Here is an 11,571-nt window from a genome sequence, read left to right on the forward strand (position 1 = left end):
GATATGGTAAGAAGACAAAGCTCAGTTTCAGTCTTTCTATTAGCACATATAAATTGTATAAAATAATGAGTTTCGTTTTGACGTTTTCTACATGTGCATAACATTCTTTGATCATATTCTTGCTCGATTACCCTTTCCTATGCCTCTTGCCTCATCCCCTGGCTCTCTTCCTCTTCCCAATCCCCTTCATACTCTCATGTCTTCTTTTAAAATCTAGATTCTGCGTCGTGTGACATTGTCTTTCTGAGTCTGTCTCATTTTCCCAACATGGTGGTCTCCAGTGCCATCCACTTTCCTGAAAACAACATGGTTTCATTCCTCTTTATAGCAGAGTAGTGTGTGTGTGTGTGTGTGTGTGTGTGTGTGTGTGTGTGTGTGTGTGGTTAGGTGTAGATGTGTGCCAGTTCAGCTAGTCATCCAGTGCTGGGAGTTTAGCTGATTCCATTTGAACTGCTTGGAGTCATGTGACTACTGTGGCTAGTGCCACAGTCCATGTGGGTGTGCAGACATCTCTAGCATATGACGACTTGGATTCTTTCTGGAACACATCCAGAGTGATTTAGCAGACCATATGACTCAGTATGGAGGTTACTCAAAACACCAAAAATAGGATAGCTTTCTGAGCTCCTGTGATTGCAGAAATCAGCTGGGGCTCAAAGCAGAAAGGGCTCGAACAAGCCTCTCTCCTCACACTTCTGGGAGGGAGCCTCCTGTGGAGGAAGAGGCCTTAACTGCAATTCCTCTGTAGCTGCTACCAGCCTGTTCTTTCTATGGGCCAACTCTGACCTTGGAGCCAGCCCTGGGCTACTAAAAGGGGGAGGAAATACGAGTTGAGGCTGTTTGTGTTTGCTGTCTTTGGTTATGCTCAGGATATGCCCCCGGAGGAAGTTCCAGACCTTTCAAATACATTTCCCACTGATTGAGTGACTGACTGATTGTGAGGATATATATGTATGTACAATGCTTGTGTGTTGTTGAAATTCCTTCCCTGAGGGAGAATGTCTGCCCCTCTTCCTAAGGTCCCATTGACAAACCAAAGAATGATTCCACCAAAATTTACTCTGGAGAACTAAAGAGTTTATTTGGCTTCCTTATGGAGCATATATGAGCGGTTACTTACAGGGGGTGGATGCTCTTCTCAGCCCAGAAAGGTTGTACTGGACAACCCTTACCCAGAGGGGATGATGGCTTTTCCATAACTACGTAGGTGGAGCCACGTCCTCTAGTCCTTCCTACCTATATCCTTCATCCTCCCCAAGACCCCAAGGCATGCACAGTTAGGGCAGAGTTGCATTCAGCTGATTAGGAGGGGTGGCTGGATACTCAGGTAAGTGACCTCTTACCCGCCCACACCTCCTCCTGTGAGGAAAGAGAAGCAGTCAGCTGCCTAGCTCTGATGATGTTTTGCCCACCCAGCAGAATTTCTAAGGTGGTGTCAGTTTCATTTAGCTGGTGGTCCTGTATGACAAGGTATGTGTGCAGGGTGTGTGCAGGTGCCTGTGGAGGCCAGATGGTAGGACCCAGTGCTTTCCTCTGTCCATCTTCACCTTAGTTTTCGAAACTGGGTCTCCCATTGAACCTGGAGCTTACCAGTTGGCTAGACTGGGGCTCGAGAGTTCTAGAAATCCACTTGACTAAACCATCCCCCAGTGCCAAGGTTATGTACCCACTCCCGCGCCTGGGCTTTATGTGTATCCTCGGTACCAAACCCGGGGCCTCCTGTTCATGCTATGTTGCTACTGGCTCATCTCTCAAGGCTGAGAAAAACATCTTCCAATCCAGCACCCGAAACCCCTTCATGCCCAGATGCCTCAATCCATGCCTCGTCGTCCTGGACATTTTTATGTACTCAGCCCCAGAACATCTCCCCTTGTCCTTCATCCTTGAAATTAGCAAGACACTGCAGGTTGCTCATCACACTGAGCTCACACTGTCATCTGAAAATGTCACATCCTCGGCCTCTATTTCCTCCGTACGCTGAATGGTTGTCAACAGTGCTGGTGAATGGGGATTCAAGCTGGCTATTTCCCTAAGTTCATCAAAGACTGTTCTTTACCATAGGAACCCCTTTCACTTTGCTTTGCAAATCTGAGCCATGTAATATCAAACAAATCCTAATTTGCTTCTGTCTAGATGTTATCATAAGAAACCTTGGACTGTACTTTAAAAAGCTGCTTGCTGTCCTAATGAGATGAGGAAGCCAAGCCCAAGAAATTCTGTCAAACCTTTTTCTTGAGGTTTCAAAAAATGACCACAAGACTATGTATAGATATATAGCATTCCTTGGATGCCTGTAGTGTTTTGTGTAGGGTCGAGGCTTCCTGGCTTTGCCATCCACGATCTCACAGAAAGCTCCCTGATTCTCTGGTTCCTACAAACTTTCTACTTCCTCTTCCAAAATAATCCCTGAGTTTTAGGGACAGGAGTGTTTCCTAGATGTCTGAGTTAGGACTGGGCCCCACAGCTCTATAATTTGATTGGTTGTAATTTCCTGGCATGGTCTCTGTCTGTTGCAAAGAGAAGCTTCCTGAATGAAGGGTTAGGACTACACTTACCTGTGGGTCAAAGGACAAATATTTAGAATGTATTTAATACAGTAGCAGAACTAGATTCTCCTACAATATCCATGACTTCACTAGCCCTGGGTGGTTGGCTGGGTTTCCAGTGCCAGCCGTGAATTCCTTCTTGTTGAGCTGGTTTTAAGCCCAAGTAGAGAACAGTTGGTAGCTGCCAAGGTGTGTGTGCCACTACTGTACCTTTGGCTGGTTACTGTTGTGGTTCAGAGACATCATAGTTGGGTAGGACTGTTGGTTGCTGCCCTCCTTTGGAAGCTTCATGGTGCCTTCTGGTCATCAGGGAGGAGGCTTTGAAATCAGTTCTGGTTCAGGGCTCTAGTATATGGTGTCTTTAGCAATGGGGACCTCAGCCTTCCACCTCTAGTGTCAACCAAAGGCAGTAGCCATAGCCTAGGATGTTTGGGGAGTCTCTTGGACAACTCTGACCAACAACTCAAAAGAGGGCTTCTCATACCTGGTGTTGGGGTTTTTGTGAGATGGTTGTCTTAGGGTTTCTATTGCTGTGCTGAAACACCATGACCAAAAAGCAAGTTGGGGAGGAAAGGGTTTATTTGACTTACACTTAAGCAATGTTGTTCATCACTCAAACAGGGGCAGGATCCTGGAGGCAGGGACTGATGCAGAGGCATGGAGGGGTGCTGCTTACTGGCTTGCTTCCCATGGCTTGCTCAGCCTTTCTTTTCTTTTCTTTTTTGCCAACATGCCAAAAAGAGCCTTTATTCCTTTGTACAGCCTCATGCTTTCTTGCCAGCTGCCTTTGAAGCAGGTGCTTTCTGGGCTGGGGGCTTCTGACCCTTCTGGGCCGCCGCCTTCTTGCCTGGTCCTGTCCCCTTCTTAGCCGGACTTTATCTTAACAGCAGCTACTGCTGCTGCAGCAATGGTGGCTTTAGCAACCGGCGCCTTTTTGGGGAGAAGCTTTCAAGATAGCAGCTCTTTGAAGTTTCTTCACTTCAGTCTTGATTATTCTGTTTCTCGTTTTCTTTGCCTTCATGACTTTGGAATGATCAAAACCTGTCCTCTTGGCTTTCCTTTCTCTGCCATCAATCTTCTTGGCCCATCTTGTGGCTGCCCTTTTGTACCGATAACTGCCTTCTGAGCTTTTCAGACATACTTCTGGCGGGCACTGTGTGGGAACTTGAGGGTGAAGTCGGTGAACTGGATGCACTTGAAAGGCATGGCCTGCCTCCTCACCCAAGTGCAAGGTCCATTTACTAAAGCCCTGTTCTGATCAATAACATCTACAATCACCAACAGCTTTCCAGCATGAGGCCCAAAGGAGATGTAGGTCACCTGGCCAGCCTCCACGAAGCACCTGAACACCATGGTGGCCCTGTCCAGCAAAAGGTCAGCTTGCTTTCTTATAGAACTCAGGACCACCAGCGCAGGGATGGCACCACCCACCATGGGCTGGGCCCTCCCCCAACCTCATTGCACACTAAATGAGAAAATGCCTTGTAGCTGGATCCCAAGGAGGCATTTCTTCAGCTGAGGCTCCTTCCTCTCTGATGACTCCAGCTTGTATCAAGTTGACACATGAAACCAGCCACTACAATGGTCGTCAGCTCTTGGAGGGAAGAGCACTGTCAGCCCAGACGGGCACTTTTCATTTGAACTATATATTTATATTATAGACTTAAGTGTATGGTGGGTTTTCTAGATAGTTAATGGTCTAATTTTTCATGACTCTTCCAGACATCCTGGCTGTCATTTTACCCTCTCCTGTATTTATCTCCACCCCCTTCCTAATTAGACACCCTCCGTTTCTCCCTTTTGCTCAGTCAGATCACTTGTGCTCTGCTATTCCCCTCCTTATTGCCTGCTCCCCAATAACAGTCCTTGTTTGTTTTACTGGTTTCTTCTGTTACTACAGGGTATGTACTCACATCTGAAGATGTTGAGCTAGAAGCCTTAGACGAAAGAGAATATTTGATGTTTGTCTTTCTGGGTCGGGGTTACCTCACTCAATATGATCGTTCTAGTTCTAGCCATTTAATTGCAAAGGTCGTGATTCTTTGCAGCTAAATAGTATTTTATACTATATACGTACTACATTGTTTGTCACTGAAGGGCGTTTGGGCTGTTTCCATTTCCTGGCTTCTAAAAATAGAGCAGCAATGAACATGACTGAGTAAATGTCTGTGGAGTGGATGCCAAGTACTTTGGGCATATGCCAAAGAATGATATAGCTAGATCATACAGTAGAATTATTTTTAGCTTTGGGAGGATTCTCCACACTGATTTCCACAGTGGCTGCACCAGTGTGCGATCCCACCAACAATGAACGTGGATTCTCTTCTCCCCCCATCCCCTCCAGCATTTGTTATCAGTGGTTGTGTTGGTCCTTACCATCTGGCTCGAGTGAGCTGAAGCATCGAAGTTGCTTTAATCTAAATTTCCCTAATTGCTAGAGATGATGAATAATGTTTTAGATATTCCTTATCCATTTTCCCCCTCTTTTGAGAGCTCTCTGTTCAGGCCCCAGGACCATTTTTTTTGAATGGGTCATTTGTTTGCTTGTTTGTTTTTGACTCTTTGTGTTTTGAGTTCTTATTTTTTGGATATTAATCCTCTGTCAAATGTATAGCTGACAAAGATTCTCTCCCATCCTGTGGCCTTACATTCCACCCGGTTAATTGTTTCTTTAGCTGTGCAGAAGCCTTTTAGTTTCATGGTAAAATTGTTGGCCTTAATTCTTGGGCAAATGGAGTCCTATTCAGAAAGTCCTTTCCAAGGTGGGTGGTGGTGGTGGTGCATGCCCTTAATCTCAGCACTAGGGAGGCAGAGACAGGTGGATCTCTATGAGTTTGAGGCCAGCCTGGTCTACAGAGCGGGTTTCAGGATAGCCAAGGCTACACAAAGAAACCCTGTCTTGAAAACAAAACAAACCTTTCCCGTAAGGTACTGCCTGTGTTTTCTTCTAGAAGTTTTGGTGTTACTCAGGTTTCAGGTCTAGGTCTTTGATCTATTTGCAGTCAGTTTTTGTGCAAGGTGATAGACATGGGTCTAATTTCATTCTTCTGCATGTGGACACCCAGTTTCACAGTAATATTTGTTGAAGAAACTTTCTTTTCTTCAGCATATTTTTGGCATCTTTGTCAAATATTAAATGGCTGAATTCGTGTGTGCTCATGTTTAGGTCTTCAGTTTTGTTTCATTGGTCTACGTGTCTGTTTTTGTGCCAGTACCATACTGTTTCTATTACCATGGCTCTGTAATATATCTTAAGATCTGGAATGGTAGAGCTGGAAAGATGAGATGGTTCAGTAGTTAAGAGCAATGACCGTTCTTCCAGAGGTCCTAAGTTCCGTTCCCAGCAATCATGCAGTGGCTCACGGCCATCTGTAATGGGATCTGATGCCCTCTTCTGGCATGCAGGCTGTATTTTCAGATAGAGCACTCATATACATAAGATAAATAAGGAAATAAATCTTAAAAAAAAAAAAAGATCTGGAATGATACCCCCCCTCCCAGCAGTGTTCTTTTTGCTCAGGCAGTTTTGGCTATCAGTGGTCTTTTGTGAGTCCATACGAATTTTGGGATTTTTTTTTCCTTCTGGTTTTGTGAAGAATGAGATGGGGATTTTGGTTGGAATTGGACTGAATCTGTATAGCTTTTGGTAAAATGGTCATTCTCACAATATTAATTCTACCAACCCAGGAGCATGGGATGCCTTTCCATTTTCTATCTCTTCCTTTAGAGGTTTAAAGTTGTCATGGAAGTGGCCCTTTACTTCCCTGTTTGGTTTATTCCTAGATATTCTATTTTCTTTGAGGATGGTGTGAATGGGAGTGTATCCATGATCTCCTCTGTATGTTTTTTGTTGGTGTGTAGAAAAGATGTTGATCTGTTGGAGTTGATTCTGTATCCTGCCACATTACTGAGTTTATCATTTGTAGAAGTTTTCTGGTAGAATTTTTGGGATCTCTAATGTCTAATAGCATGCCATCTACAAATACGAACAGTTGATTTCTTTCTGTATTTGAATCCCTTTAAATCCTTTCTCTTGACTTATTGTTCCAGCTAGTACTTCAAGTACAATATTGAAAAGAAGTGAGAACAGGATACAGCCTTGGCTGTCCTGACTTCAGCAGGATTGCTTCAAGCTCTTCTCCATTTACAATGATGTTGGCCGCAGCCTTCTCGTATACAGCTTTTCTTATGTTGAGGTATGTTTCCTCTAGTCTTAAATTCTCTGGAGAAATGTTGGATTTTGTCAAAGGCTTTTTCTGCATCTATTGAAATGACCATGTGATTTTTGCCTTTAAGTACATTTATGTGGTTTATTACATTCATTAATTTGTGTATATTGAATCATCCCTGCATTTCATGGGTAAGCCCAACTTGGTCATGGTGGATACTCTTTTTGGTGTGTATTCAATTCTCAAGTATTTTATTGAGCACTTTTGGGCTATGTTCATTGGGAATACTGGCCTGTAGTTTTCTTTTCTTGTTATGTCTTTATCTGGATTGGATGTTAAAGTGATACTGACTTTTTAGAAGAAGCTTGGGAGTATTCTTCCTGTTTCTGTTTTTTGAATGTCTTGTAGAATTCTGCTGTGAATCCATCTGGCCCTGAACTTGAGTTTATTTTGTTTTTGTTTAATGTTTGCTTTCTGGAAGGCTTTTAAATTACTATCTCAGTCTCCTCATTTGTTATGTGTCAGTGGTGGTGTGAATGAGCATGTCCCCCATAGGCTCATGTGTTAGATTTCATGGTCCCCAGGTGGCTGAACTGTTTGGGAAGTAGTAGTATATCTGGCCTTGTTGGAGAGGGTATGTCAGTGGGGTGGGCTTTGAGATTTCAAAAGTCCACATCATTCCTAGCTAGTTCTCTCTCTCTCTCCCTCTCCCTCCCCTCCCCCTCTCCCTCTCCCTCCCCTCCTCCTCTCTTTCCCCCTCCCCCTCTCCCTATCTCTCCCCCTCCCCTCCCCTCTCTCCCTCTCCCTCCCCACCCCCTGCCTCCCTCCCCACCCCCTGCCTTAGACTTATGGATCAGATGTAAGCTCTTAGCTATTGCTTCAGTGGCCGTGCCCACCTGCCTGCAGCTCTGCTGCCCTGCTCTTCACTATATTGGTCACGTATTCTAACCCTCTGGAACCCTGAGCCCCAAATTAAATGCCTCCTTTTATAAGTTCCTTCAATCACAGTAATAGAAAAGTTATTAAGACAGGATCTGTTTAGATTGTTGGCTTCTCTTGGTTTAATTTTAGTGATTTGACTGAATCTAAAAATTCATCCATTTCTTCTAGGGTTTCTAACTTAAAGGAATACAGGTTTTTAAGGCATTCCCTCATTTCATTGGTGTCTGTTGTAATGATTCCCTGTTCATTTCTGATCTTGTTAATCTGAATCCTCTTTTTCTTTCTCATGATTAGTTGGGTCAAGGGCCTGTGGATCTTATTTATCTTCTCAAAGAACCAGCTCTTAGATTCCTTAATTTTTTGTATTGTTTTCTTTGTTTCTATTTCATTGACTTCTGCGCTGATTTCTGTTATTTCTTGCTGTTGACTGGGCTTGGATTTGGTTTGCTCTTGTTTTTTCAAATTTTTTAGTGGCATCATTAACTCACTCACTTGTGCTCTTTCTGATTTTTAATGTAGGCACTTAGAGCTATAAATTTCCCTCATACAGCTGCTTTCAGTGTGTCCCAGAGATTTTGTTGTGTTGTGTTTTCTGTTTCACTTAGCTCCAGAAAACTTTTTATTTCTTTTTCAACCCATTCATCTTTCAGTAATGAGTTGTTTAATCTCCATGAGTTTGTATATTTACTAAAGATTTGTTTGCTGTTGATTTTAAGTTTTATTGCACTGTTGTCAGATAGGAAATATTAAGTTATTTAAATCTTTTGAATTTGTGAGATTTGTTTTGTGTCCCTGGATGTAGTCTATTTTAGAGAAGCTTTTGTGTGCTGTCTAGTAGAATGTGTATTCTTTGGTGTTTGGATGGATTAGGTCCATGTGATGTATGATACCATTTAATTCTGATGTTTCTGTTTATTTTTTTGTCCAGATACCTGTCTATTGGAAAAAGTGGGGTATTGAAATCATCTACTATGAATAGACTTGTTTTAATCTGTTTCTTTAAATCCAGTAGTTTCATTTTTTCATGAAATTAGGTGTGTCTGGGTTTGGTACATATATGTTCAGGATAGTAATGTCTTTTTGGTCAACTGTTTCCTTGATGAGGATGAAGGGAATGTTCTCTTAATCTATTCTAATTAGTTTTAATTTGAAGTATATTTTGTCAGATATTGGGGTAACAATGCCTGTTTGCTTCCTGGTCCCATTTGATTGGAGCATATTTGTCCATCCTTTAAGGCAGTTTCTATCTTGAAAGCTAAGATGTGTTTCTTGTAGATAACAGACAGATACTGTTTCTTGGTCTGTGCAGTCAGAGAATGGAGGGCATTGATATTAAAGTTATTATTGAAATGTGTGTGTCAATTGTGGTCACTGTGTTGTTGGCTTTGGTGTTCTTTGTGTTTGCAGTGATATTTTGTGTGTCAGTTATCATGGCTTATGTTTCTTTCCATAGTCTCTTGGTTGTGCTCATCCTTCTCTTCAGCCCAAAACACTGCTTTCTGTTTTTTCTTTCTTGTTTGTTTGTTTTTTTCTTTTTGGATGTAATTTTTTTGTTTTATTAATTTTTTTCCTTTTTTAAAATTTATTATATTTGTGTTCTAATTTTACACATCAGCCATGGGTTCCCCTGTCCTCTCCCCTCCTGCCCCCACCCCCATCCTCCTCCCAACCCCTCCACTCCACTCCTGTCTCCTCCAGGGCCAAGACTCCCCTGGGGATTCATTTAAACCTGGTGGATTCAGTACAGGCAGGTCCAGTCCCCTCCTTCCAGGCTGAGCAAAGTGTCCCTGTGTAAGCCCAAGGTTCCAAACAGCCAGCTCATGCACCAAGGACAGGTCTGGGTCCCACTGCCTGAGTGCCTCCCAAACAGTCCAAGCCATTCAATTGTCTCATTTATCCAGAGGGCCTGCTCCAGCTGGGGGCTCCACAGCCTTTGGTTCATAATTCATGTGCTTCCATTCATTTGGCTATTTGTCCCTGTGCTTTTCCAATCTTGGTCTCAACAATTCACTCTCTTACAGTCCCTCCTCTTTCTCAACAATTGGACTCCTGGAACTCCACCTGGGGCCTGGCTGAGGATCTCTGCATCCACTTCCATCAGTTATTGGATGAGAGTTCCAGCACGACCGTTAGGGTGTTTGGTCATCTGATCACCAGACTAGGTCAGATCAGGCTTTCTCTCGACCATTGCCAGCAGTCTACAGAGGATGTATCATTGTGGATTTCTGGGACCTCTCGAGCACTCTGCCTATTCCTGTTCTCATGTGGTCATCATTTATCATGGTCTGTTATTCCTCATTCTCCCTTTCTGTTCTTGATCCAGCTGGGATCTCCTGCTCCCCTAAGCTTTCTTTCCCTCAAATCTTGCCCTTCATTACTCCCACTGTCGTCCAGGTTGTTCATGTAGATCTCTGGATGTAATTTTTTAAGGTTCTCTATACCATGGAATTTTTTTTTCCTCCTTTAACTATGGTGAATAGTTTTGCTGGGAATATTAGTCTAGGTTGGCCATCATGGTCTTTTGGGACTTTGAATGCATTGCCCCAGGCACTTATGGTTTTCAAAGTTTTCATTGAGAAATCAGTTATTATTCTGATGGATTTTCCTTTATATGTGACTTGTGTTTCTTCTCTTGAAGCTCTAGATATACTTTCTTTATTATGTATGTTTAGTGTTTTCACTATGAGATGCTGTGGGGATTTTCTTTTCTGGTCTTATCTATTTGGAATTCCACATGCTTCTTATATCCATATGGGTGTGTTTTTTCCTTAGTTTGGGGAAGTTTTCTTCTGTGATTTTGTTGGAGATCTGGTCTATACCATTGACTTGGGATTCTGCTCCCTTATCTATGTCTATAATTCAAAGGTTTGGTCTTTTCATGGTGTCCCATATTTCTTGCATGTTCCTTTCCTGTGTTTTAAAATGCTTTTCACATTCCTTGTTTATTTGGTCTAAATCCCCTACTTTATCCTTGGGTCCTGATATTCTGTCTTCTACCTCATCCATTCTACTTATATAAGACTTCCTTTGAGTTTTCCATTTGGGCTACTGTGTTTTTCAACTCCATCTTCATTTCAGCTTGAGTCCTCAAGGGTCAGCATTTCTCTTTCCTTATTGAATTCCATTTTCAAGTCCTGAAGTGTCTTCATCATTTCCATCAGCCTCATGTTTACGTTTTCTTAGGAATCAATCACTCAGTCATTTATTCTCCTTAAGTTCTTTCTTCTTATTATTATTAAGCTCTTTTTTGTGTATTCTTTGAACTCCTTAAGTTATTTGATGAAGTTTATGATTGTTCTTTTAAATTCTATGTCCTGGGGTTCATCCAGGCAATTCTCATTGACAAACATTTCTACAGGACTGGTAGAAGGTAGTGGACTGATAATTCATATAGTTTACACAATGACATCTGGGTATGTAGATTTATTTTGTTAGTTCTAAGTCTGATATGGAGAGAGCAGGTTGTGTAAATGGATTGGGCCTAAAAGTTAGAAATAGCTTAGGTGGAATGAAGTCAGGTGGACAGAGGGCTAGGGTGCAGGATGTACATCCTGGTCCAGGCCTGGAGTGTGGGTGTGGATCTGGCTGGTTAGAGAGGTTGGATTTGGTATGGGAGGGGCCTGTGGATTTGGGGACTGACAGGACGTGTCCTGATGGAAGAGGTTGGTTGTGACTCTAGCAGAGTTGGCCAGCCAGGGTCAGGGCACTGGATGTGGGACCCTGGCTAGATCTGGCAGACTGGGAGGTTTCTAGAGGGGAGGGTCAGGCAGACTCAATGGGAAACCCTGGAGAAAGGTATGTAGGATCTGACTGGGTAGAGGGGTTGGATGTGGCATGACCTTTGTTCTTTTAATAAGAGTTTCCACTCTTAGAAGCAAACAAGGTCTTTTGAGAGCTACATTAATCTCATCAAC

At 42.9% G+C, this 11,571-nt stretch overlaps 1 pseudogene; it reads right to left on the minus strand.

Annotated features, from left to right (window-relative positions):
- Nucleotides 1-3,310: 3,310 nt before the first annotated feature.
- LOC118577319 lies at nucleotides 3,311-3,899 on the minus strand (annotated as a pseudogene).
- Between the last annotated feature and the right edge of the window lie 7,672 nt (nucleotides 3,900-11,571).

The sequence above is a fragment of the Onychomys torridus genome, chromosome 2, assembly GCF_903995425.1.
Source record: "Onychomys torridus chromosome 2, mOncTor1.1, whole genome shotgun sequence".
In the NCBI taxonomy this organism is placed as follows: Eukaryota; Metazoa; Chordata; class Mammalia; order Rodentia; family Cricetidae; genus Onychomys; species Onychomys torridus.